This window comes from Heteronotia binoei, chromosome 15, assembly GCF_032191835.1.
Source record: "Heteronotia binoei isolate CCM8104 ecotype False Entrance Well chromosome 15, APGP_CSIRO_Hbin_v1, whole genome shotgun sequence".
Taxonomy (NCBI): Eukaryota; Metazoa; Chordata; class Lepidosauria; order Squamata; family Gekkonidae; genus Heteronotia; species Heteronotia binoei.
Window position 1 is genome coordinate 52,664,647 of NC_083237.1, and position 26,410 is coordinate 52,691,056.

Consider the following 26,410-nt stretch of genomic DNA (forward strand, 5'->3'; position numbering starts at 1 on the left):
TCTCCCCCCCACCGCAAATTAAAGCACAAAAAGCAAAGGAAAAAACCAAATTCAGCCGTGCAGTTCTCGTCTCTGTAAGGCAAGATCCTAGACCAGCAATCCCCAAGTCTGTGCATGTTTCTCTAGTCTAGACCGCTGTCCCAATACACCCTTCTCCATCAAGAGCTCCATCTGCAGCCCCTCCAGACAAGTGATAGCTGTGCTCCTGCCTTTCCAGATCTGGGACAGAAGAGGTTATTGACCAGTTTCTCCAGTTTGGCGCAGTGATCGAATTACAGGAGAGACTGTTCCGGAAGAGCAATTGTTGGGGGGGGGGGACCAGACCCCCCCCTTTCCTTTTTTCTCAAAGGAAAGCTTGTCAGTTCTCCCCCAAAGGACCCCATAGGAGGGGGAGATGGAGAACCGTCTTTTGCCTCCTCCATCACCTGCGCAAAGATGCTCCACCGCTGCTACCGATTGATTTCCTCTCTCCCGGTCTCTCTCCCCCCCCCCCCCAACACAACACATACCTTGCTGTTTTCTCCCCCCCCCCTCCCTGCCCTCCCCCCTCCCCTCCCCTGTCCCGGCCCGTCGCTTACCTGCCACAGGTTAGATCCCCCCGGGCCCCCTTCCTGAGCCTCCCACCTGGGCCATCCACATCCCGGAGGCACCAGCGGCCAGGCAAGCAGCCGCTTCCACACAATGGGAGGCTGCAGTGCCTATAAATTCATCCGTCAGCGACGGCGGCGGGAGCAGCAGAGCTGGGTCGCTCGCCTTCTTCTTCCCCCTCTCGGTTCCCTCGTTCTGCCCGCTGCTGGAAGGGCCAGGTTGGCTGGGGGAAGGCGAAGGGGAGGCAGGGAGAGGAAGATTGCACCCTGCAGTTGCTTCTGCTCTCTTTTTTTTGGGGGGGGGAGGGAAGGGGGTGGGCAATGACCTCAGGGGGAGGAGAGGGAGGCAGGTGTGCAGGTCACCCCCCCTCCATCACTCGCCTGCCATCCTTTCCTCCCCACAGCCCCCCAAGGCTGACTTTAGCAAGAGGAGCCAGCTTCCTCTGGCTTCCCTTATAAGGGCACCGTCACTGTGGTTACCAGGACTCCACCTGTCTTTTGGAGCCTGTGCATGACGCCAGCCCAGAGCGCTACGGGGTGGGGGGAGGGGGCAGGCTGTTCCAGCCCTAGGCCCGGGTTGGGGAGAAAGTCCCCATCCTCTGATCCTCCCCCCCAGGGGTCATATGTTGTAGAAAAACAGGTGGTGGAGCTCATCCAGGGATTGTGATGCAGCTGCACCTACTATTCAAAGGACAAGGTGGGGAGGAGGAGGGGGAACCCTCAGAAAGGTTCAGAAACTGTGCTCCTGTGAGCTCCTGCTGAATCCGAGGCCTGCTCCTCCCACTCTGGACTGTGCAAATCCCACACACAACGTAAGAGGCAGTCTTAGAGCTACACTGAGTCTCTGGCATGTGCAGCATCCGGGGTAGACCTCAGTCACTCCCAGCTGCTCCCCCCCCCCCCACAAGAGCCTTTTTGCTGGATTGAATTGGGAGGGAGGGAATTGTTTGAGGCAGGACGTGACCAGTGTTCCCTCTAAGCTGAGTTAGCGTGAGCTAGCTCACAGATTTTTGGCTTCCAGCTCATACATTTTTGTCTTCGCTCAGGAAAAATGGCCCCAGAGCACAAAAATTTATGCCGTCGCTCACAACTTTAATGCCAGTAGCTCACAAAGTAGAATTTTTGCTCGCAAGACTCTGCAGCTTAGAGGGAACATTGGACGTGACCTCTTCTTCCCCCCTTCCCCAACCACCAAGCATGTAAACAGCAACCTGTGTCTGCAAGAGGGCAGGTAGAGGAGGTGAAGAACGCCTGACCCCAGCTGCGAGGGTGATGGGGAATGACACGACCTTTGGTGGGAGCCATTTGGAAAGCAATACGTTTAGGGAATCTTCTGCAACTCTCATTCCCGCACATCCCTGAAAAGAAATGGGAAGGATCCAGGCATGCCAGAGGTTTTAATGCCCCTCAGTTTGGTAGGCCGCATGATTTAATTTATACCAGTTGCTTGACAGAATCGAAAAACATAGATCTCTGCCCCAATGGGCAAAATCGTAGCAGTGGGGAAAGCAGGACAGCAAAGGCTGAATCTGAGTACCTGCGAAAATGTGTTTAATTAAAATATTCATAATGACGCTTATAACTCAATCATAACAGTAATAGTAATAATATATTCTAATAAAATGTATAATTATTATTCAGTATATAATCATATACTGCAATAATATATACTGTATTCCTCTGAAGACTCACTAATAATAAATTATTATTAATAATTAAGAAATAATCAATTAATAATTATCATATGGCACTGTATGTAGAATAGCCAAGAGATTCTAAGATCATCTCGCAGACAGAAGTTCTAGCTCTTTTAGCATTATGCGCCACTAGGTGGCGAGCCAGGTTTTTTTTTTAAAAGGCAAGAGATATTTCATAGGTGGCCTGCTGAGGCCTGCCTCTGCATCAAACCCCTGGTATTCCTAAGATGTCATCCTTTGAAATTGTTGTCCAGGCGACCCTGGTTAGCTTCCGAGATCTGACAGGATCAGGCTAGTCTGGGCCAAGAGCGCTGTCACTGTGGCAACCCAATCTCTAGGCATGTTAACAACCCACTTCATGTAGTGGTTAGTGTGTCGGACTACAATCTGGGAGACCCAGGTTTGCATCCCCACTCATGAAGCTAACTGACTAACCTTGGGCCTCTCTCACACACTCTCAGCCTAGCGCCCCTCACAGGGTTGTTTGTGAAGGGAAAATGGATGAAGGATGACTGATAACATGCTGCTTCATCAGTAGGGCCGGTATGGAAGAAGGAAGGCCTTGCCACGCAACAGGGTGAAGCTGCGAGGCCCGCATCCTTGAGTCTAGCAGAAAGAAGGTCAGGCAGGTCCCAGCTAAAGCTCTTCAGCTACAGGTCCACTAAAGTGAACATGCCGCAGCGTCCATGGCACAAAGGAGAACTTTATTTGTTTAGTAATTAATAGCACCTGATACTGTTTTATGTTTTTATATATTCTTATATTTTATGTTTGCAGTTTATATCAATACCAGTTTTGACGTGATTTTTACGAAAATGCGAGCCACCCTGAGCCTGCTTCAGCAGGGAGGTCAGAATATAAGCCGAATAAATAAATATTTTATTAGATTTCTTTCCTGCCCTTTCCCGATGGCTGAGGGTGGATTACAACAATCAAGCATTAAACTAAAAAAAAAATGCTTGAATAAATGCCCCCCCCATAAGTAAATTAAATAATCAAGGAACAACTGCATATAAAAATACATAATATGTAAGATAGTAAAACAGACACTGGCCCTTCATAAATAATAATATACAGAGAAATGACGGGTGGATAAGTTCAGAGAGGGCCCACAGAACAAGATCACAAGAAGCCTTTGAACGGGACTGACTTGCAAGCCCTGCAGAAGCTCAAAAGGTCCCACAGGGCTTAAACCTCACCCAGCGAGGCATTCCACTCAGAGGGGGCCAAGGTGGAAAAGGCCCTTGTCCTGGCAGTAGCCAAGCAGACTCCTGGGGCCCCCGGCACAAACAACAAGTTGTGCGATGATGAGCGAAGCGTACAAAGGGGATTATAGTGAGAGAGCTGGTCCCCTCAGCGGGTTGTGCTCCAAGTTATTGAACAGGAGGGAGGGGGGGGAGATGGGGTTAAAACTGCTACCTTGGAGAGCTCCAAAATCAGAAACTTGTGGCAAGAAGGAAAGTTCTTTTTGTTTTGCATTTGCAAAGGAAGGTAGTGTTTTTAAAAAGGAATAGGTGGCCAGCCTTTGGACCCCTTCTGTGGGTAGGGCCAGACCAGGCCTTGGAGAGTTGGTCTTTCGTATCTCTTAAGGCAGGGATGTTAAACTCATTTGTTATGAGGGCTGGATCTGACATAAATGAGACCTTGTTGGGCCGGGTTAGGCGTGTACTTTAAACTTTTAAAGGATACAGCCAAACACAATTAAATATTTTTTTTAAAAAAACCTTAAAATGAAACATGCTTAAAACATTAGCACACGTTGGTCTTCAAGGTGCTTTATTTATATCTCTCCCACGGGATCCAGGGAACTGGGCAAAGAAAGCTCTGGCTCTTTCCTTCCTTCCCCAGGGGACCAGGAGCCTCAGCCAAGCAAGAGAGGCTTGGCTCAGGAGCTCTGCTGCGAGATTAAGAGGGCCTGGCAAAGCAAGCTAACCCTCCCCTCCTTCCTCCCCAAGGGAGGACCCTCAGCCAATGGAGAAAGTAGAGGCTTTGCTCTGTAGCTCCTGTGCGATTGAGGGAGCCCGGCAAAGCAAGCTGTCATGCAGAAAGAAGCGAGAGAGAGGGAGGAGCAGATGACAATTGGTTGCTCAGGGGCCTGATAGGAGTTCTCTGGGCACATGACTTAGCCCCCAAGGTCACATGTTTGACACTCCTGACTGAAGGCATTATACCCACACTTCTGCTTACAGACCTTGATGGCGGAGGCCGGAGGCCGCAAATAATGTTCAGGAGGGAGACAGATAATAATTTTGAAGAGCTGAAAGTGGTTTTCCATTCCAGGAGTGTACAAACATCTATCTTTTCTTCCCACTTGTACATCTGGCTAAACAATATAAACAACCACACTGGGAATGCGTTGCTGCCAGTGATTCCCCCCCATCTTCAGCACTTGGAAAAGAATAAAACACTCTCCAGCTAAACATTCTGCATAAAAACATTCCATATCTGGCATCCTGAGGAGTTGAATTTTGCAATCTGTACAAATTAAGGCTAATTTGTATAGATTTCCTTAATTTACATAATTTATTCTGCTTCTTCTGGTTATGCAAAGGGCAGCCAAAACTCTATGCCTGGAGATTTTTTTATAACTAACCACCTGGTCGTGTTCTGATCATCAAGCGCCCCCGTTCAAGCATAACAGCAACTTATGGGTCAAGAAGCAAAACTGCGGTTTCTTGGGACCAAACCATGGTTTGTGGACCAGCAGGCAAAGCAGAAGAGCCATGGTTTGAAGCGGGTTTGCAAATCATAGTGCTGGCAATGTTTTGGGGTTATGCCGGATTTGACACACTGCTGTAATAATCACTGCGCCTTGGGTTACTGCAGCACCAAGCCAGGAATGAATTTACAAAGCTGACACAGGAGGGGAATTGAAAGGAGATGTGCATCTCTAAATTGCAAAGTTGGGAACATAACACTATATCAAACTGTTAATATAGGAGCATATATGACCATATGAAGCTGCCTTGTACTGAATCAGACCCTCAATCCATCAAAGTCAGTATTGTCTACTCAGACTGGCAGTGGCTCTCCAGGGTCTCAAGCTGAGGTTTTTCACGTCTATTTGCCTGAACCCTTTTTAGTTGGAGGTGCCAGGGATTGAACCTGGGACCTTCTGCTTACCAAGCAGATGCTCTACCACTGAGCCACTGTCCCTCCCTCATTTGCAGCAGCCCAAGAACTATAAAACCTATAAGACCCTCCCCCTTATACAAACAGCAAAAAAAGCAAACAGATAAAAACTAACAACCTACTAAGAAGGGCGGGGGGGGGGGGGGAGAAGCATTTTTTAAAAATAAAATTCAATACAGCAGCTGTAATAAAAAATATTTTAACACAAAAAGTAGTTCAGCAATGGAATCAGCTGTCTAAGGCAGAAGCGTTGAACTCATTTGTTATGAGGGCCGGATCTGACATAAATGTCGCCTTGTTGGGCCTGGCCTTGTGCGCCTTAAAATGTAATGCCAGGGACTGGAGATATGAACTTTATAAAGCACACAGGCAAACCCAATAAACATTATTATTTTTTATTCATACATGTTTAAAGTGTTAACACTCTTACAGTATACAAAAGACATCATGCACAGCCTCTGTTATCTGACAATAAAATAACCAATTGCTCATGGATCGGATAGAAGCTCTGGATGGGCTGGTTCCGGCCCACAGGAACACCCCCGTTTGGTTTCTGGCCCAGTTTAACACCCCTGGGCTTGGAGGTGGTGAGCTCCCCCTCACTGGCAGACTTCAAGCAGAAGCTGGATGAACACTTGACAGGGAGGCTCTAGGTTGATTCTGCATTGAGCAAAGGTTGGACTAGATGGCCTCTATGGCACCTTCCAACTCTACAGCCCTTTCCAAACTTCCTTCGTATTCCATTTTAGTAAGTGGTTGCTGATGGAGTTTCTGGGGTGGGACAGTGGCTCAGTGGTAGAGCATCTGCTTGGTAAGCAGCAGGTCCTAGGTTCAATTCCCAGCATCTCCAACTAAAAAGGGTCGAGGCAAGTAGGCATGCAAAACCTCAGCTTGAGACCCTGGACAGCTGCTGCCAGTCTGAGTAGACAATACTGACTTTGATGGACTGAGGGTCTGATTCAGTATAAGGCAGCTTTATATGTTCATATGTTCTGTCATTTCAGACAGACCCATTTTAGTAACTGGCTGCTGGCCGAATTTATTTACCCACTCATACAAACTCTATTGTGTTGGGTTAGCAAAGCGTGGCTGTTGAGGGCAATTGCTTCTTTCTGTTTTCTACCCCTTTGCTGTGCTTCTGAACCACTTTGGTGTACTACCCAACGCAGTATCAACACCCGCCTCACCGAACACAAGAGACACTGTCGCTTGCTTCAGCCAGAAAAATCAGCTGTTGCTGAACATGCATTTCAAGGAGACCACGTCATCCACTTTGAAAGAACTGAAGTCCTTTCTATGGTCTCACATTATCACACCCGCCTGAACAGAGAAGCTATTGAGATTTATAAACACCAGCACAACTTTAACAGAAAGGAAGAAGGCATTTCCATTCACCATTCCTGGTATCCAGCTCTGCAAAACACCCTACAGACTACAAATTGCAGAAGGTCACAGAACAACCAGCACATTCCAGAGAACAATCAGCACAATCAACAACCATCTTCCTTATCTTCACACCCCTTCCAACCCTCCCAGCAATCAACACAGAACAATGGTCACATTCCACAGCCAGTTTCCTTATCACCACCCTTCCAGGAAGCCCCACCAAACAATGGGTACATTCACAAACCAATTGCCCTCTCACCACACCCCCTCCAGCCTAGAAATAGCAGCTCTCCAGCAGCCCTGGCCTCACTCAATGCACAGCAGCCAAGAAGGTCAGAACGCCTGCTCCGGCTGCAATGCCACTGAGGATGTTCTCCGCACCTGAGAACGAAACGTCTGGAAGAAAAACTTTCTCCAGTAGAACACGGCACTTGAGCCCGAAAGGTTCTACAAACCCTAACTTTGGTGTACTATTTAAAATGTCCATACTGCTTCCTACAATGCTGTTTTCCACCCCATCCTTTTTTGTGGCACAGTCTTTCTCAGATATTTCTTTCATGTTCTAAGTTAAGCGCTATAGAGCTAGACCTATATAGAACTTCAGTGCTATAGCGACACCACTGAGATGTCTTAAGTCAATGGAATCTCAAGTGCTATACTGATACAGTGAGATGGCAGCTGTTGTTACCCAGAAACAAGAGGAGAGAAGTAGCTCATTGGGCAGCGGGTGCTCAGGACATCAGTGATTGGTGTGACAGATGTTGCTAACCTAAGAAAGTATCTGTAGCAAACATCCTGATGTTCATCCATCCATGCAGTCCATCCGTACCCAGACATGATTAGCTGATGACTTGTTGCTGAGTGAATCACAGATATACATCTCAGGGAGGCGAATTTTTTTTTCCAATTGTATTTAATTTTAATTTTTTGGAATTTTTTGTATTTGTGTGTGTGCACACCTGGGAGTCATGGCTGCCTCTGGTGACTGACCCCTATTGGGAGCATGGAGGATATTCAGAGAGGTGGCTGTATAAAGCCTGCCCTCCCGGCTGCTGGTATTCCAAGGAGGTCTCCCTTCCAAATACTTGCCAAGGTCAGCCCTGCTTGCTTTCTGAGATCTGATGAGATTGAGCTTGCCTGGGCTATCCAGGCCAGGGCAGGATGGCAAAAGCGTTTGCGTGATGCCAGCATTTGAATCTGACTTGCTGTGCATGAGTAATTGTATCGCAGGTTACGTTGTCCCCATAACATGCATGAGCCTGATGAAGCCATGTGGGAAACGGCTTTTTACCGGTGTGCCGTTGCGCCACGTCTGTTATTCTACAACTATGGGACTTTGAATATTAAGACAGGGGTTTTTTACTTACGGAATTCCCTGGTATTCAGATTCACGTGAGCAACGGAAGTGGGAGCGGCTGCTCCTTGTCAAGGATACAAGTGCTGCCTTTTGTAATCAGTGTCTATTCTCAAGTTGGTCGAGTTTGTGATTAGGCTCAATACATTTTTCATTCATACTGTCATAGAGTGGTCATTTAGTACCTTCATCATTTTCAGTAAATATTTTTGCAGCTACGGGCCGTTTGCTTTTGCTCATGTGTTCTGACCCCAACTGGGAGCAAGGAGGATATTCAGAGGGGTGGCTGTATAAAGCTTGCCCCGCCCTCTCAACTGCTGGTATTCCAAGGAGGTCTTCCTTCCAAGTACTTGCCAGGGTCAGCCCTGCTAGCTTTCTGAGATCTGATGAGACTGGGCTTGCCTGGGCTATCCAGGCACAGCAGGACGGCAAACTTCTTGTCTTGGTGGGCTGAAGTTGGCAAGTGGTTTGTGTGCTTATCTGTGAGGCTACTCTTGTTGGTAAGGATGAGTGGGGTGAGGGGGGCAGCTTGGAAGGAGCAGAAAACTCTTGATCTCCTTGCATTTGGGGGAGAAGAGAGAATTCAACAAGCCCTTCAATCCTCTCATAGGAATTATACCTCTTATAAGTGTACTCCAGAGAGCCAGTTTGGTGTAGTGGTTAAGTACGTGGACTCTTATCTGCGAGAACCGGGTTTGATTCCCCACTCCTCCACTTGCACCTACTGGGATGGCCTTGGGTCAGTCATAGCTCTTGTAGAAGTTGTCCTTGAAAGGGCAGCTGCTGTAGCTCTTGTAGAAGTTGTCCTTGAAAGTGTAGCTGCTGTAAGAGCTCTCTCAGTCCCACCCACTTCACAGGGGGAAGGTAAAGGAGATTGTGATCACTCTGAGATTCAGAGTATAGGGTGGGATATAAATCCAGTATCTTCTTCATCATCATCTCCAGGCATCATAAGCAGACATCTGAGGGACACAGCACAAAAACAAAAACATTGTGGCTTGAGTACAGCCACATATCCCTATTATAGGGAGTTACGCAGCATCCTGAAAGGAGATGCCAGCCTGAAGCCCAAGAGACTGGCATGCAGCATCACCTTTGAAGATGACGAGCCAGCTTCTTCTGTTCGTCGTGAGGTGTTTCCCCAAGAACTGTTTTGTGATGCGGCTCCGGCAACAGTGAACTCGGAGGACATCTGCCCAAATGGTCCTGGTAAGTTGTGCATGCATTTTTCGACTGTGGTAGCATTCTGAAGGGTAGTTCGTTTGCCTGTTTTTCTTTTTCTAACAGATGCTTAAACCACAGGTGCTGCACCATTAGCACACTGTCATCTGTTGCACAGCATATCATATCTGGTGTTAGTAGATGTTCCACAGGTTGTCATGATGGATAGGGGTGGGAATGAAGCAGTTTAATGGGTTGTGTGTGGGATTACATGTGTGTGCTGTTGCTTCCTGTCTTACAGAGGGGTGCAGCGCAATGACAAAATTGAAGAGGGGAAATGGGCCACCCTGCTTTCTAGGGCCAACAGACTCTGTGTGGGGTTTCAGGGGAGTACAGTTCCAAAATTGATGCACAGGGGAATGTAGCATGCGCGCTTAAGTTTGCATAGCCTTGGATTATGCATGCACACTTCATGCACATGAAAGCATACACTCAGAATTAAACTATGTTTGCCTTAAAGGCGCCCCGAACTTTGTTCATGCTGCCTGTCTGGATTCTCACTCACTGCCTTGCCTTCTTACCAACCAAATACAGGTGTTTAAGTATCTATCTGCATAGTTAAATCAGAACAATAAAGATGTATTCAGTGCCGTGGTACAGACAGGCAGCGAACAAGAAATAAGCTAGTATTCTACCACTGTAAGCTTAAAGCTGAAGGATAAAACCACAACCCTGTAAAGTGGGAAATACACAAAACACAAGACTATGCAAACTTAAACGTGCACATTACATTCCTCTGTGCATCAGCTTTAGAAGTGCACTATGATTTTAAGCCAATTTTACCATAGGCCGTTTTCGCACTAGCGTTTGCTCCGGCGTAGCGCCCCATTTACCTCCGGATCTTCTCTTGGATTTTGCACATGTTGCTCCGGCGCTGCGCTTTGCTCCGGCGCTTCAGGGATTTTACGCCGGAGTATGTTTTTCAGCAAGTTGCCGGAGTTTCCGAAAACCTCCGGATCCACTCAGCGGAGTTTCCTGTGCGAAATCCATCCACGCCGGATCGACTGCTTTGGGGGCGTCACCCTCTCCCTTTCCGTCCTCCCACCCCATCCACCCGCTTGGCCAATCATCAGCATTTCGCGGCGCTTCCCCAAAGTGCCGGCACGGCCATTTTTTTTTTAAACTTCACAGTTTTGCGTAATAGCGATATTTCGAAATTAACAAATAGAAAAAAAAAAAAACCCCTCCTGGAATAGCCTCAATTGGCACTTCAATTGGTTTCGTTAGAATTTTTTTTCATTATTGACTTTAGTTGCGTTATTCCGCTGTTGCGTTATCTCGATAATGCGAAAACGACCATTGCTGGGGGGGGGGGGGGGGAATGTAGTGCCGGTGCGGGCCAAAGCGTCCATGTGTGTGTGTTTTAAGAAGGGAATGCCTCCCGCAGCTGTGCCACCAGGATTTCTGGACCTGCACAAAATCGCCATGTATAAAATGGGAAGTTGGAGTCCTGCATTCTTCTCCCTGGCTACATTCCGCTCGGTTAGAAAGTAGACGCGAGCGAGCTCCTCACACGCGCCACAGAAGGGGAAGGAGAGAATGGAGCGGGGGGGGGGAGCTCTGGCAGCAGGAAGCAGTCAGGTCCCCGTTGCAAGCGCCAGCCGGGGAGGGGAAAGAGAGCGGAGGAAATTTTTGGGGGGGATCTAGTGCTTCAGAATTTGGGGGGGGGGAATCTAGTGCTAGGATTCTCCACTGTGAATGCTTCTGTTAATACATGAAGGGCTGTGGAGGATTCTACAGCTGCAGCCAATCCATAAGCAGCAGCAGCACACGTGATGCGGTTTGTCCACGAAAAGAAGGGGAGGCAGCAGCTCGATGTTACGTTAGTACGTTAGTACGTCATTACGCAACCAGACTTGCGCTTAAAAAAAAAAAGATTGACAGGGCATCAGACTCAAGCCGATGCCAGTGGGAAAACGATTTGAGCCGGGGCTTCAGGGAAGGCGACTCCGCAAAGAGTCACTAGTGGGAAAACGAGAAAAATGATCTGGACATAATTGCGCCGCGGAAAAAGGGGAGCAAACGCTAAGTGCGAAAACGGCCAGAGAGTTTGCCCCAAAACCAGAGCATCCCTTGTGCAACGTCCCCGAAGCAATGACATCGCTTCCGGATGATGTCATCACATCAGGGACGTGAAGACTGTACTCTCAAGGGCACAGTTTCCAGACTGCCAGGTTTCTAGAGGTAATAGCTCTATAACCAAACACTGTGATATGTTGGGAGTAAGGCCATGGAAAGACAGGATTGGCACAATGGTATGATGATTCCTAATCTAGGAGTGAAGTAGGACAGACAAGATGAGGTCCCGTTACTGCTGAGATCGGAGAGCAGTTCTGACCTTGAAGCTCTTGTAAGGGTCAAGCTTTAACATCTGAGTAGCTCTGCCCTTCCACTGTTCCAGAAGCTTCAGTACTACTCTGAGTAGTTTACAGTTGCCAACCCCCAGGTGGTGGCTGGAGATCTCATAAGAATATAAGAGAAGCCATGTTGGATCAGGTCAATGGCCCATCCAGTCCAACACTCTGTCACACAGAGGCCCAAACCTGGGTGCCATCAGGAGGTCCACGAGCAGGGCCAGGACTACAGAAGCCCTTCCCCTGTTGCCCCCCAAACCCCAAGAATACAGAGCATCACTGCCCCAGACAGAGTGTTCCCCCTATACCTTGTGGCTAAGAGCCACTGTTGGACATCTCTGCAATTACAACTGATCTCCAGCTGACAGAGATCAATTCACCTGAAAAAAAATTGTTGTTTTGGAAGGTGAAGCCCTCCCTCCCCAAACCCTGCCTTCCTCAAGTTCTACCACCAAAATCTTCAGGTATTTCCCAACCCACTCCTAGAGTAGTTAAAACCACCATCCCTTCTTGGTGCCTGTGCATAGACTGAAGACCTACTCAGTGCATGAACACTGACCACAGGGCCCAGGTCCGGCAAATAACACAATACGCAGGGTCAGGGGTTGCTTTGTGGAAAAATAGGTGGTAGAGCTCATCCAGAGATTGTTATGCAGCTGCACCTACTATTCAATGGACAAGGAGGAGGAACTCTCAGAAAGGTTCAGGAGCTGTGCTCCTGTGAGCTCCCACTGAATCTGAGGTCTGCGCAGGGTACTTATTGCGGGATTAAAAAACCCAAACATACAGCAGGGCCCTTTTGTGTTCACTGGGACCCAATCCAGTGGGGAATCCTCGAGAGAAAAGCTTGTTTTGCAAATGGCTCTCCCTTGATGATTCAGAGGATGCAAGTCTATCAACCCAGCATTAGTGAATAATAAACATTAACAACCACAGAGAGGAACCGGAACATAATGGAAATCATGTTTCTTTGGGTTTCTTTCTGCAAGGTGTAAATCTTAAAGACTGATGAGCTGAGGTGTGAGGGCTTGCACTTGACTTGGTTTGGAGGCACTGGAGTTGGTTTCCCCTTTTATATTCTTTAATCAGATTCACACTGGAAAGCTGGAAAGACACAGTTGTCCGAAAAGGCTGTCAATCTTCCTCACTTGGCCTTTCCAAGTATATCTTCGCCCCCCCCCCCTCCTGCAGCAGCTGAAATTGCCCAGTTTTTATGCTCTTCCATGTGGACAGAAGAATTTTTTTCTGGGTGTTTCAATGCCAAATTTCACATTCAACCCCCCACCTCCACCACTCACAACCTCTAAGGGCATGAGGGACAAGAAGCAATTGAAGCCCGTTTGCTGTCTCTCTCTTCACCTCAAAGGTTAAGATCAAGGGGCTCTTGCTAATCTCCCCATATTTCAGAGATTATAATTGTGTGGGGATTTTTTTTTTAAATGCATCCCAGACAGACACATGCCACTGCGATCTCGGCGAGGGGGGACATTTGCGAAGCAATTTAGCTGCTCCGGGAAAAAAAGCAAGGACGGGGGTGGGGGTGGGGACAGGCCACCAGTTTTAAAATTACTGTATTTTTCTTCCTTTTCCCCCTTCCAGCTGCCATTTCATACTCACTACGAGGAACAGTTTGGATTAATCCAAGGACATGTGAAGGATGCTCAGTCCTTTCACGTCCTTCGCAGAGAGCTCTTCAGTTCTTCAAATGTCTGGGAGGGGGAGAAAGCAGGGGCCACTTTTTTCATTTTCTTTGGATGCATCAGGAACAGGTGCAATTTGCCCCCCTTTGGTCCGGGCACAATCAGCTTCCCTCCTCCTTCCCTCCCCAAATTACACACATATTCCACTCCATCGCTGATTTCCTCATTACCCCACTCAACTTCATGCGTCAGATGTGGACAGCAGGCCTTTAAAGATATTATTTTTCAACCATTGTTAGGGTTTCTCAGTGCTGAGTTGGGAAATATCTGGAGATTTCAGGGGGAGGAGCCTGGGGAGAGCAGGGCTTGAGGAGGGCAGGGCTTGAGGAGGGCAGGGGAGGGACAATGCCACCCTCCAAAGCAGCCACTTTCTCCAGGGCAGAGGTCCCCAACCACCGGGCCGTGGACCAGTACTGGTCCGTGGCCTGTTAGCAACTGGGCCGTGAGTTGTAGAATTATTTCATTATATATTACAATGAAAGAAGACGACGACAACATTGGATTTATATCCCGCTCTCCACTCCGAATCTCAGAGTGGCCTACAATCTCCTTTACCTTCCTCCCCCACAACAGACACCCTGTGAGGAGAGAGCTATGACTGACCCAAAGCCATTCCAGCAGCTGCCAAGTGGAGGCGTGGGGAATCAAACCCGGTTCTCCCAGATAAGAGTCAATGCACTTAACCACTACACCAAACCAATAGAAATAAAATGCACAATTGTGTCATCCCAAAACCATCGCGCACACACCCTTGTCCGTGGAAAAATTGTCTTCCACAAAACCGGTCCTTGGTGCCAAAAAGGCTGGAGATCGTTGCTCTAGGGGAACTGATCTCTGTTGCCTGGAGAGCAGCTGTAATCCCAGGTGACCTCCAGCCACAGTCCAGAGGGTGGCAAAGTCTTCTCTGTGGTGGCACCTCACATATGAAAACCTTGTCAACAGTATATGCCAGGCACCCATCCAGTTATGTTTTGGGCGCCAGGTGGAAACATATGACGATGACTATTATTATTATTATTACTATGATTATTCAGGGCTTTTAATGAGTTGTTTCATTTCTGTTAGCCTTGTCCTGTCATTTATGTGCCTTGAGTTTTTAATATTGTTAAATTATGCATATTCTTGCTGTTTTTCTGCTTCTGTTGTGAAGCATTTTGAGATTACTGGAGGAGAAGGAGATTTATTTATTTATTTATTTTATTTGATTTATATCCTGCCCTACCCCACCGAAGCGGGCTCAGGGAGGCTCACAGCATAAAAGCTCTAACAATAAAATTCAAAATTAAAATACAATAGTAATTTACATAATTAAAACACTAATATATCGATACATCAATCCATGTCAGTGTGCTATCTTATAGACTTCCTTCAGAGTATTTCAGTGCCGGTTAGTTATAAGCCAACCGGAAGAGGACTGGATTTATACCCCCCCCCCCCCCCGCTTCACTACTTGAAGGAGTCCGAGAGCAGCTTATGATCCCCTTTCCCTCTCCACAACAGACATCCTTTGAGGTAGGTGGGGCTGAGAGAGCTCTTTCAAGAACTGCTCTGAGAGAGTTATGACTGACCCAAGGTCACTCCAGTAGTTGCATGCGGAGGAGTAAGGAATCAAACCCAGTTCTCTCAGGTAAGAGTCCATGCCCTTATACCACTACGCCAAAAATTGCTCTCCTGTTATTTTAATGTTGTCACTGCTGTGGGTTTTTGCTGGTATTTCACTGGTTATTTATCGATGATTCCTCTTCTTGTATGACAACCTTCAGTAAGGGAGGGGCCATGAGAGCATCTGCTTGATACACAGAAGGTCCCAGATTCAATTCCTGTCAGTTAAAGCGATCAGGCAGGAGGTGATGTGAACAGCCTCTGGCTGAGACCCTGGAGAGCTGCTGCCAGCCTGAGTCGACAATACTGACTGATGGACTGAGGGTCTGACTGAGTATTAGGCAGCATCAAGTGTTCATGTGTGTGCTCAGGATATCAACAACGAGCATGAAGAAATAAATGGGTGCTGCTTGAAATTGGCACCGCATAGGCATGGCACAGGGTTATTGCAAAAGTGGGGCGAGCCCAAGGGCACATGGACAGAGCAGTCCGGGGAACTGACCATCTGCACAGCCTGGACAGCACAGCAGAGAGGAGAGCAGTGTCTCAGGACATACTGCTAGAACCAAAGCTACAGGAGCACAGGTGAGTCAGTTTCCAAGAAACACAAACCTAGCCATTTGAGGACAGGGACTAGTCTGGGATTACGCCCCTTTTGGTGCCTGGTTGATAACTACAGCCACCGATCCAAGGAGAAGGTTATGGGGGGAAATAGAGATGGCTATGCCACAGAGGACAAAATCAATTCAATCGGAATTAATATTGCAGATCTATTTTTACATACAGAAAAATCAGCTTTCTTTTTGATCAAACAAGATTGATTGATATTGAATTGCAGGTTCTCATACCCATACCCATACCAAACCTTTAATGGCATAATAGATTCAGATAAAAATACACAGAATATAAAAATTTAAACATTGGAGATAAAATCAAGATAAAACCGAGCTTACAGATGCACTCAAACATGGTCAAAATTAAATTTAGGGATGTCAGCCAGAAATTTTGCCACAGCCTCACTAACCACCCCCCTCAGTATCACTCAATAAATAATAACAGGGTGGCAGAATAGACAAATCTGGAGAAAAAGAAAGCTTGCCAAATAAATCTTTACGGAGGTTATGGTATAAAGAACAATCAAGCAATATATGCTGGATTGAGTCAGGGGTATTTGCTCCACAGGAGCAAAGTCTGTCGGCTAAAGGGACTCGCTGATATCTCCCTTGTAAAACTTTGGAGGGAAACGCGTTTAGTCTAGCCAACATAAATGCCCTGCGATGACTTGGAGTGGTTAGGTCTGATAGATAATTGGGCATTTTGCCACAAAAAGCATAAAGACCTAAGGAAGCTGGAGAGCAAATATAAGGGTCAGTTGGCCGTAATTTTGTATCCTCCGATTCCCATAGTCTCAGTTTAATACATCTGAAGATATATGACTCATCAGCGGTAGATAAATCATCTACCTCTAACTCCAATTGATTGAGTTTAGACAGAAGCACTGCTGTCCAGGATGAAATATATGGGTCTCTTTTCATACAATCAAGAAGGCTGTTGGGATCTGTTCTAAAATGAATTTTGAGCCAGAATTTAAACACTGCAATCCAGGCTTTTGTCTCCACCAAAGACTGACCCACTTCAGAGCAGAGAGCAAAGTAGGACACACATTTTGGCAAACCAAGAATTTGTCTAAAGAATGAGGCTTGAATGCCCTCCACTTTCCTGGTAAAAGCTGAGATCCAAATAGGGATACCATAGAGGATTTGGGCAAGCGTTTTGGCTTTGAACACTTTAATAGCTGCTGGAACTAATTGGTTGCCCCTTGCAAAGAAAAACTGTTTAATTTGAGCAGCTGAACATTTAGCCAAGTTGACGGTGTTGTTACGATGTGAAACCCAGCTTAACTTGTGGTTAAAAGTGATCCCCAAGTATTTAAAATTCTTTGTTTGCTCGATTGTTGAATTGCCAATAAACTATCTCTGTGGGCGCCAGCAGTTTGAAAAGACAACTACTTTAGATTTGGTGTAATTGATAGTAAGTGAATTACAATTACAGTAGTCATAAAAGGCATTCAAATACCTTTGCAGGCCCACTCTTGTACAAGAGAGGATGGTAGTGTCATCGGCATAAAGTAATAAGGGGACCGCTCGGCCTGCAAGTTTAGGCGGATGACCGTTGACAGGGTTCAAAAATTGTGCCAGGTCAGTTAAAAATAAATTTAAAAGATGCGGGGCCAGCACGCAACCTTGTTTAACCCCCTTTAACACTGGGATTTTACTAGTCAAGTCACCGCTAGAAGAAAATTGCAGGTTCTCAAAAGCCTTGCAAAAGGCAAATGTTCACCCTTGAGTTTGGGGTTTTTACCTCCTGGGTAAAGGGCTGAATATCTCACCTGCCTAATGGCCCCTTGGCAACGCAGAGTCTATTCTCTAGCTAGGTTCAATGTGCTACCATCTGCCATATTTCTTGGAAGATTCCATAAAACTCCCTATGCTAATAGATTGTGCACTTGTGCACGTCCAGAGATAGAAACTTTAGAACATGTGTTCCTAAACTGCACTTTTTATTCTGACCTGCGCTCCATACTCATTGACCCCTGTTTGAGTAAGCAAAAAGCGAAGCCCAACAAATATAAAATTGTCTGGAGAGCCAGTTTGGTGTAGTGGTTAAGTGTGTGGACTCTTATCTGGGAGAACCGGGTTTGATTCCCCACTCCTCCACTTGCACCTGCTGGAATGGCCTTGGGTCAGCCATAGCTCTGGCAGAAGTTGTCCTTGAAAGGGCAGCTGCTGTAAGAGCCCTCTCCAGCCCCACCCACCTCACAGGGTGTCTGTTGTGGGGGAGGAAGGTAAAGGAGATTGTGAGCCGCTCTGAGACTCTTCGGAGTGGAGGGCGGGATATAAATCCAATATCATCTTCTTCTTCTTCTTCTTCTTCTTCTTCTTCTTCTTCTTCTTCTTCTTCTTCTTCTTCTTCTTCTTCTTCTTCTTCTTCAGAATCAATCGCTAATTGAAACTGTTGCAAATTTTTTTTACATCTAGCATCCAGGAGGCACTTAATGTATTTGCAAATTGCCATTTGATGGATGGATTGGTTTCTTGTTATGTTCGATATTATGCCAATAAAGGTTATTGAATTGAACAGAGATGGATTACAGATGTTGCCACATACTGGACATACTGAATCATGGATGACAGGATGGATACCTCGCTTGGCAGAAAGCTGACAGAGATAAGAACATAAGAGAAGCCATGTTGGATCAGGCTAATGGCCCATCCAGTCCAACCCTCTGCATCAGACAATGGCGAAAACCCAAGTGCCATCAGGAGGTCCACCAGCAGGGTCAGAACTCGAGAAGCCCTTCCACTCTTGCCCCCCAGGCACATAGAATACAGAGCATCACTGCCCCATACTTCACTGTATGCAGACCCTGGCCCTGGCCATCACAAAACAACTGCAACTGAGTTCCACCAAGATAATTGCTTACCATTTCCCCTGCTGTTATTTATGCACTTCCAGGTTCTGCCCAGACAAACTTCAGCGCAAGATCCTGCCAGGAATCGTGTTCTCGTGTCCTCCAGAGGCGGCGACAGGGGAGTTTTTTTAAACTGTCAAGCGTTTGCCTTCCAAGTTTTCTCTTCCCCATCTGGATCTTCAATTAGCAGAGCTTTTCTTCCCCTTCTTTATTGCCTGATAGATGTCTTTGCCGTTAGACAGATGCTCCTGCCCCACTCTCTCAGCGCACCCCCCCTTCCCCAAGAGCGAGCAACATATACCCACGATTAAAATTAACTCCACGCTTGCTTTTGCGTTGCTTCGCATATTATAACAGACGAGGCACAGCGGTGCTTTGACATTTGCAAAGCACGTCTATTCATGTCAGGGGGGGCTTTTTGTGCCTCCCCCCTCCCTTTTTTGCAACACGAGACCACCTCGGAAACAAAAACGCCGCAGTTTCCCAGCAGCTTTCCTCTTATAATAATTCCTTTGAAAAACACAGTCAGAGTAACCAATGGGTTTCCTCCCCCCTCTCCAAAATGCAAGTGAGTCTCAGATATTGAAAAGGTTTCAGCTGCCTTTGTGACTCATTCGCCAATGTCATTTAAAGGTCGTCGTGTGCTCAGTTTGCATTTGGGGATTATTGTAATTATTAGGGGCATACCTGGACAACCTGCATCACACTCCGAGACAAATTGGACCATTAACCGCATAGGTGTCCTGGCAAACATTTAATGATGTCCACAGGTTCCCAGAGAGGCCTAAAAAAACCCCCAAAAGCCCAGGTGTCTTCCAAGTTCCTTCCGGGCCACCGTAGCATGGCTGCATTCTGGCGAAGTCACAATTTATGCTGAGTGGCCTATTTTAGGGCAAGAGGGTGCATAATGAAGGCTGCACATTTTAATCAGCTTAATTGGTCCAATTAATCAGCTGATGCTCTAACTGCAGATTAGCACCTCATTCTGGATTAATCAGCCAGAATGATTTATCTAGTATATTTTTAGCCCGCCCTTTCTTCAAGGAGCTCCGGACAGCATACGTGGTTCCTCGCTGAAACCGCACGACAATCCTGTGGAGTAGGTTAGGCTGGAAGAGAACGACATTGGCTCAGTGAGATTCGCAGCAGAACTGGGATTTGAACTTGGGTCTCTCAGTACTTAGCCACACGCTCTAACCACTATACCATACTACTTCACAATGGTAATGAACGGGGGATGTTTAAAGGGCACGTACTAAGTACAGGTGAAGGTCCTGTCCTACTGTGCAATTTTTTTTTAAAAAAAAACAAACTTGCTTTTATGTTTATTTACTCAGGTCGTTTTCGCACTCACCTCCAGCCGGCGTGACCCCCTCTTCACCGCGCAGGATCTGCGCGGATTTCGCACTAAATGCCGCGGAGCAGCCTTTTGCGCCGGAAACTCCCGGCGCAAAAGCCGCTCAAACGTAAATCGCCAAAAAGCAGTTTGGCGTTTGCGCAGCTTTTGCGACGGGAGTTTCCGGCGCAAAAGGCTGCTCCGCGGCATTTAGTGCGAAATCCGCGCAGATCCTGCGCGGTGAAGAGGGGGGTCGCGCCGGCTGGAGGTGAGTGCGAAAACGACCTCAGTTTATACCCTGCTTTTCTCCCAATGAGAAATGAGTTTTTTTCCCAGTGTGGTAGGTTAGGCAGAACACAAATGGCCCAACGGCATCCAGCAAGCTTTGTTTCAAATCTGGGTAACTGGTCCATGGTGACCTAAGGAGCTATATCGCACTGTAGGGATTTCAACTCAGTTCTCCCACGTGCAAAGCCAATATTCCAATCACTGCAGCACAGTGGCCCTTAAAATCTCGCAGTTTAGTTTAACCAGAGACCACAGTGAGATAGAAAAAATTAGTGGCTATAGTATGTGAGAAGTGATGACCATGGTGGGGGGGGGGGGGGAAGAATGGGAAGTTAAAACAGGCAGCGTGGTGTAGTGTATACAGTGGGGGTCCCCAACCTTTTTGAGTCTTTTTTGGGGGGGGCACATTTGGAATTCTGACACAGCATGGTGGCCATAGCAACAAAATGGCTGACACAAAATGGCTGCTGCAGGAGGCCAAGCCAGCCACAAAATGACGAGCACAGCTTATCTTCAGTAATGCAGAAAAAGCATCCATGGGCTGTGGTGGCAGATGTTGCTGAAGCAACATTTTTTAAAAATCTGCACAGCCAATCAAATCTCCAAAAGTCAATCAGAAGCCTTGCTGGGCAAAAGTCATGCCTGGCCTCTTGCAGTTCCCGAGAACTAGGGTTGCCTGGCCCAACTCATAAAATATCTAGGGACTTTGAGGGTGGAGCCAGGAGACTTCCCCGTTCCCTAAAACAAATAAAAAATACAGCAGTGCAGTTCTCCTGCATATAGTCTTCATTTCCTCATTCCCCCAGCAGCTGCACTTTCACTAAATGAAAGTGAACATGCTTATGCACACTCTCACAAAGCAGCCAAAATAGTTAGAATGCACACACTTTTGTGCACGCAAAGAGGCAATTTACTCATGGGAGTTGCTGAATGTAGCCATCTGCTGTATTTCAACTGATTTCTTCAGACTACCAGGAAAACAAAAGCAGAGTAGCCTAGGGGGCAATGTTTTCCTCCAAACAAACAGAAAGTCAAAGTGCGGCTGTGCAGCAACTGGTGGGGAATCGATTGGTTGAGTAGGGGTAAGCAGAAGTCCGAGGGCAGAGCAACTGGTACTGCGGACTCAGTCTAAGACTGAGTACAAATGCCTTACAGTGAGCCAGGCCCTTGGACTATCAAGGTCAGGAGTATCCATTCTGACAGGCAGCAGCTCCTTGGGGCAGGGTGTTCTTTCACATCATCTATCATCTGATCCTTTTAACTGGAGATGCTGGAGGAGAACCTGAGTGGGACTCCCAAAATGCCAAGCAGGTGCTTTAACACTGGCCCATGCCCCCCCTCTGCTTTACGACATTAAGACTTGTAAGTATTGAAGGTGCCTTGGGACTCCTGTTCATCTCTCTTGACAGGAAGGTCTGACCAACCAGAACGAACATTCCCGGCAGGCAATTTGAATTAATTTCATTGTTTTTATTTACTTCATTTATACCCCATCTATCTTCCCAGTGGGGAACCAAAGTAACTGACAACATTTTCCTCCATGATATCCTCAGAACACCCCAGAGGTCCATGGGTAGCTATTAGCCACAAGTTATGGATGGAACACAATGTCTGGGGCAGTGATGTTCTCTATGCTTGGTGCTTGGGGGGCAACAGTGGGAGGGCTTCTGGAGTTCTGGGTCTGCTGGTGGACCTTCTGATGGCACCTGGGTTTAGGCCACTAGGTGACACAGAGGGTTGGACAGGATGGACCATTGGCCTGATTCAGTGTGGCCTCTCTTATGTTCTTATATGGAGCAGAGGGGTCCGTCAGTGGCTATTAGCCACAAGGGATAGATGGAACGCTCTTGTTTGGGGCAGTGATGCTAGGTGTTCTTGGTGCTTGGGGGGTAACAGTGGGAGGGCTTCTGGAGTTCTGACCCTGGTGGTGGACCTCCTAATGGCACCTGGGTTTTGGCCACTGTGGGACACAGAGTGTAGGACTGGATGGACCTTTGGCCTGATCCAACATGGCTTCTCTTATGTTCTTAACCCTGAGTGGAAGGTAGGTTGAGAGAGGATAGATGGCTCACCTAAGGTCATTCAGCAAGCTTCCATGGCCTGAGTGGGTATTTGGACCAGGGTCTCCCAGATTCTACTCCCACCCTCTTAATCACTACATTTACAAAGCTCCCTTGCAACAGAAGAGACAAAACAAGAGTGAGAGAGCTGGTATAGTAATATTTGTAAACCTAGACATGGAAGAGATTAATTGCTTAGACACAGGAGAGGCTAACATGAGAGAGGCTAACCAGGAGTGTCATGGGTATTTCTGCCGAGGGCTTTTTTGTAGCAGGAACTCCTTAAGCCTGCAAAGGAGGCGGCTGAGAAGTGATATGATCACCATCTTTAAGTACTTGAAGGGCTGTCATATAGAGGATGGTGTGGAATTGTTTCCTGTGGCCCCGGAAGGTAGGACCAGAACCAAGGGGTTGAAATTAAATCAAAAGAGTTTCCGGATCAACATTAGGAAGGATTTCCTGACCGTTAGAGCGATTCCTCAGTGGAACAGGTTTCCTCGGGAAGTGGTGGGCTCTCCTTCCTTGGAGGTTTTTAAACAGAGGCTAGATGGCCATCTGACAGCAATGAGGACCCTGTGAATTTGGGGGGAGGTATTTGTGGGTTTTCTGCATTGTGCAGGGGGTTGGACTAGATGACCCTGGAGGTCCCTTCCAACTCTATGATTCTATGATATTAGGCCACATACACCCCTGATGTAGCCAATCCTCCTGGAGCTTACAGTAAGCCCTGTACGAAGAGCCCTGTCAGCTCTTGGAGGATGGGCTATATCAGGGACGTGTGGCCTAATATGCAAAGGAGTTCCTGCTACAAAAAAAGCCCTGCCCATGCGGTTCTGGACTTTGCAGTACCATGACAGCTGGGCAAGGCTCTGGAGAAGTCAGGGATCATTTAATACAAAAAGAGGTGCCAGAGCTCATTAGCACAACTCATTTGCATATGTCACACACCCTGACCTCACCGGAAGGTGTATAAGAAGAAGAAGAAGAAGAAGAAGAAGAAGAAGAAGAAGAAGAAGAAATTGGATTTATATCCCGCCCTCCACTCCGAAGAGTCTCAGAGCGGCTCACAATCTCCTTTACCTTCCTCCCCCACAACAGACACCCTGTGAGGTGGGTGGGGCTGGAGAGGGCTCTCACAGCAGCTGCCCTTTCAAGGACAACCTCTGCCAGAGCTATGGCTGACCCAAGGCCATGCTAGCAGGTGCAAGTGGAGGAGTGGGGAATCAAACCTGGTTCTCCCAGATAAGAGTCTGCACACTTAACCACTACACCAAACTGGCTCTCCACACACCAAACTGGCTCTCCAGTGTATTAAATTATATCAGCTCAGCATCTACCTTAAAACGCTTCTTGAATTATAATTGTCATAATAAAACCTTACTCCCATCATACTTTTAAAATTACGTTCTCCTATGTGGCTACAGTGGCATGATGAAGATTCCCATCTGTCTGCTTTGTATGTTTTGGTTATTTCCCTCTTTTTTGTGTGGGGAAGATTATTAGAAAGTTTGTCAAATCTTAAGAGTTCAGCAAAATTCTCACAGGGGGTTTTGAACAATGGAGCCCAGAAACAAGTATTTGGGGGGCAGGGGGAAGAGCACAATAAAATGTAGAGGTTACAGAGCTCCGCTCCTGTGAGCTCCTGCCCAAAATGAGGCCTGGGAGAAGCAATTCCTTGCTGTCGTTGTTAACATGTGAAGAAGTCCTTGAGACACCTGTCTGACCACAAACAAGTTTCCTACATACATAAGCCATTAAAACTGACATCTGATATATGCAAAAGGAGGATTTTTTTAACTTCCAAATGCAAGTACTTAAAAAAAAAAACCCTGAGGTGCACAAATTGGAAACAACAAAACGAGGAACCTGTAGAAATATGAATTGTTAAACAGGGGCTCAAAGAAATTGACAGCCCCGCTAGATGATGTCGCACAAACTCCGAATTGCATTTTTGCAACTTTGTGAAATCTGATGAGCTGCTAACCAGAAATTAATTAATCACAGTCACTTGAAGTTGGCTGGTGTCTTCAAAGGGAGTGAAGCTCAGGTTTCAAGTGCTAATCAAAGGGAAACCAATTTCTTGAACTGGATTTGCACATTTGAAAAGCACGTTTCCCCCCCACCCCCTTGCTCTACGATGAGTCCCTTTGCATTGTGCCTCCAGCTCCCCTGCCTGTAAAATGTAGATAATAACCTTGCTTTGTATGCAACAGGTTCGAAGGTGGGAGGTGTAATCATCTGCATACCTATGATCACGTCATGCCCTGTAGGATCTGATGTTGCAAAGCCAGAAAGAAGCAGATTTTGAAGAAATCATTACTGTTTTGGCTTCTCGCTGTTTTAAAAGGATGTGGCTTTGGAAAATGAATGAGCAGTAGTGAGGATCTAGTTAATTTTTAGAAAAATCAACAAAAAGAAGTCTGGTGTTCGAAACACAGGTTTGGGAACTTCTTGCCTTTCCCATAGCACTAAACACAGGGCTTCTTTTGAGCAGGAATGCACAGGAACACAATTCCAGCTGGCTTGGCCTCAGGGGGTGTGGTCTGGTGTGCAAATGAGTTCCTGCTGAGCTTTTTCTACAAAAAAAAAGCCCTGTTTGAAACAATGGTGAAGCCAGGGGATGTGGTCTAATATGCAGATGAGTTCCTGCTGGGCTTTTTCAAGACACATGGAGAGAGCGAGTTGTTTTTACTCAGTGGCAGGGGCAAGGCATTTTGTGTATGCGTAGGGTCACCATCTTCTTTTTTCTACTTCAGATAGGTTTGCCAGTCTCCAGGTGATAGCTGAAGATCCCCCTGGGATTACAACTGATCTCCAGGCAACAGAGATCAGTTCACCTGAAGAAAATGGCCACTTTGGAAGGTGGACTCTACGGGCATTATACCCCATTGAAGTCCCTCCTCTCCCTAAACCCCACCCTCCTCAGGTTCGACTCCCCAAATCTACATGTATTACCCAACCTGGAGCTGGTAATCCTACTCACGTGGGAAGTTAAAGATGGTGCCTGTAGGGTAGGGCTCTTTTTCTAGCAGGAGCTCTTCTGCATATTAGGCCATGCCCCCCTGATGTAGCCAATCCTCCAAGAGCTTACAGAGCTCTTAGTACAGGGCTTACTGTAAGCTCCAGGAGGATTGGCTATATCAAGGGGGCATGGCCTAATATGCAGAGGAGCTCCTGCTAGAAAAAAGAGCCCTGCTGTAGGGCATGATGTCAGAACTCTCTCTTCAGTACTTACCAGGGACCATCAGGACTAAGCAGGGGTGGAATTCTAGCAGCAGCTCCTTTGCATATTAGGCCACACACCCTTAATGTAGTCAATCCTCCAAGAGCTTACACAAAAGAGCCTTGTAAACTCTTGGAGGACTGCCTACATCAGGGGTGTGGCCTAATATGCAAAGGAGCTCCTACTAGAATTCCACCCGGGAACTAAGCACAAGTAGCCCAGGCAAGCCTGATCTTGTCTGATAATGCAATAAGTAGGAGAAAACAGAGATAGCTGAATAAAAAATCTCGCCTGATATCAGAATGGTCAACTCTGGCAAGTACTTGCAGCTTTTGAAAAAATATCGTTTTCTGGTCGTAGACAAATGTGTCGTTTTAATGAGATTTGGAGTCCATTTATGCAAATGATGAATGTTTAGCTGATTTGATTTGATATCGTTGTAAACTGTATCGCTTTATTTTTCTTGTATTTACTATATGAAAGTTAGGTTGATGTTCTTCTTTCTGATATCTATTAATGTTTAACTTGAGTAACTATTGTAATTTTATGCACTGGGGTTTCACATAAAATAAAATAAAAAAATAACTCTGGCAAGTACTTGGATGAGAGACCTCCTTGGAATACCAGAGCCAGGAGGCAGCAGCAGGCTTTATTCAGCCACCTCTCTGAATATCCTCCAGGCCCCCAGTAGGGGTCAGTCACCAGAGGTCTCCATGACTTCCAGGTGCGTGCACACATTCACACACACACAGAGACGGACATGCACATAAAAAAAAATAAGGACTTCGCACAAGAACTGACTTTTAGTTCCCGGACTCACCCTTAGAATACCTGATGTTAGGGTTGCCAGGTCTAACTCAGGAAATATCTGGGGAATTTGGAGGTGGAGTCAAGAGACATTGGGGTGGAGCCAGGACCAAGGCTGTGACAAGCATGACTGAATTTCGAAGGGAGTTCTGGACATAATATTTAAAGGGATTCTGCTCCTTTTAAATGTC

At 46.8% G+C, this 26,410-nt stretch overlaps 1 protein-coding gene across 8 annotated transcripts in view; it reads right to left on the reverse strand.

The window, feature by feature from the left end:
* SRCIN1 (SRC kinase signaling inhibitor 1) overlaps positions 1 to 26,410 on the reverse strand; it is a 468,342-nt gene that overhangs the window by 177,160 nt on the left and 264,772 nt on the right. The window contains exon 1 of one of the 8 annotated variants that reach the window (XM_060256105.1): positions 579 to 711. The exons of 6 other annotated variants lie outside the window; for them this stretch is intronic. The gene's annotated coding sequence lies outside the window, so the exon portion shown is untranslated. Of the gene's footprint in view, positions 1 to 578; positions 712 to 26,410 lie in introns of those variants that run through there. One more of the 8 variants, XM_060256104.1, reaches the window with a different exon arrangement.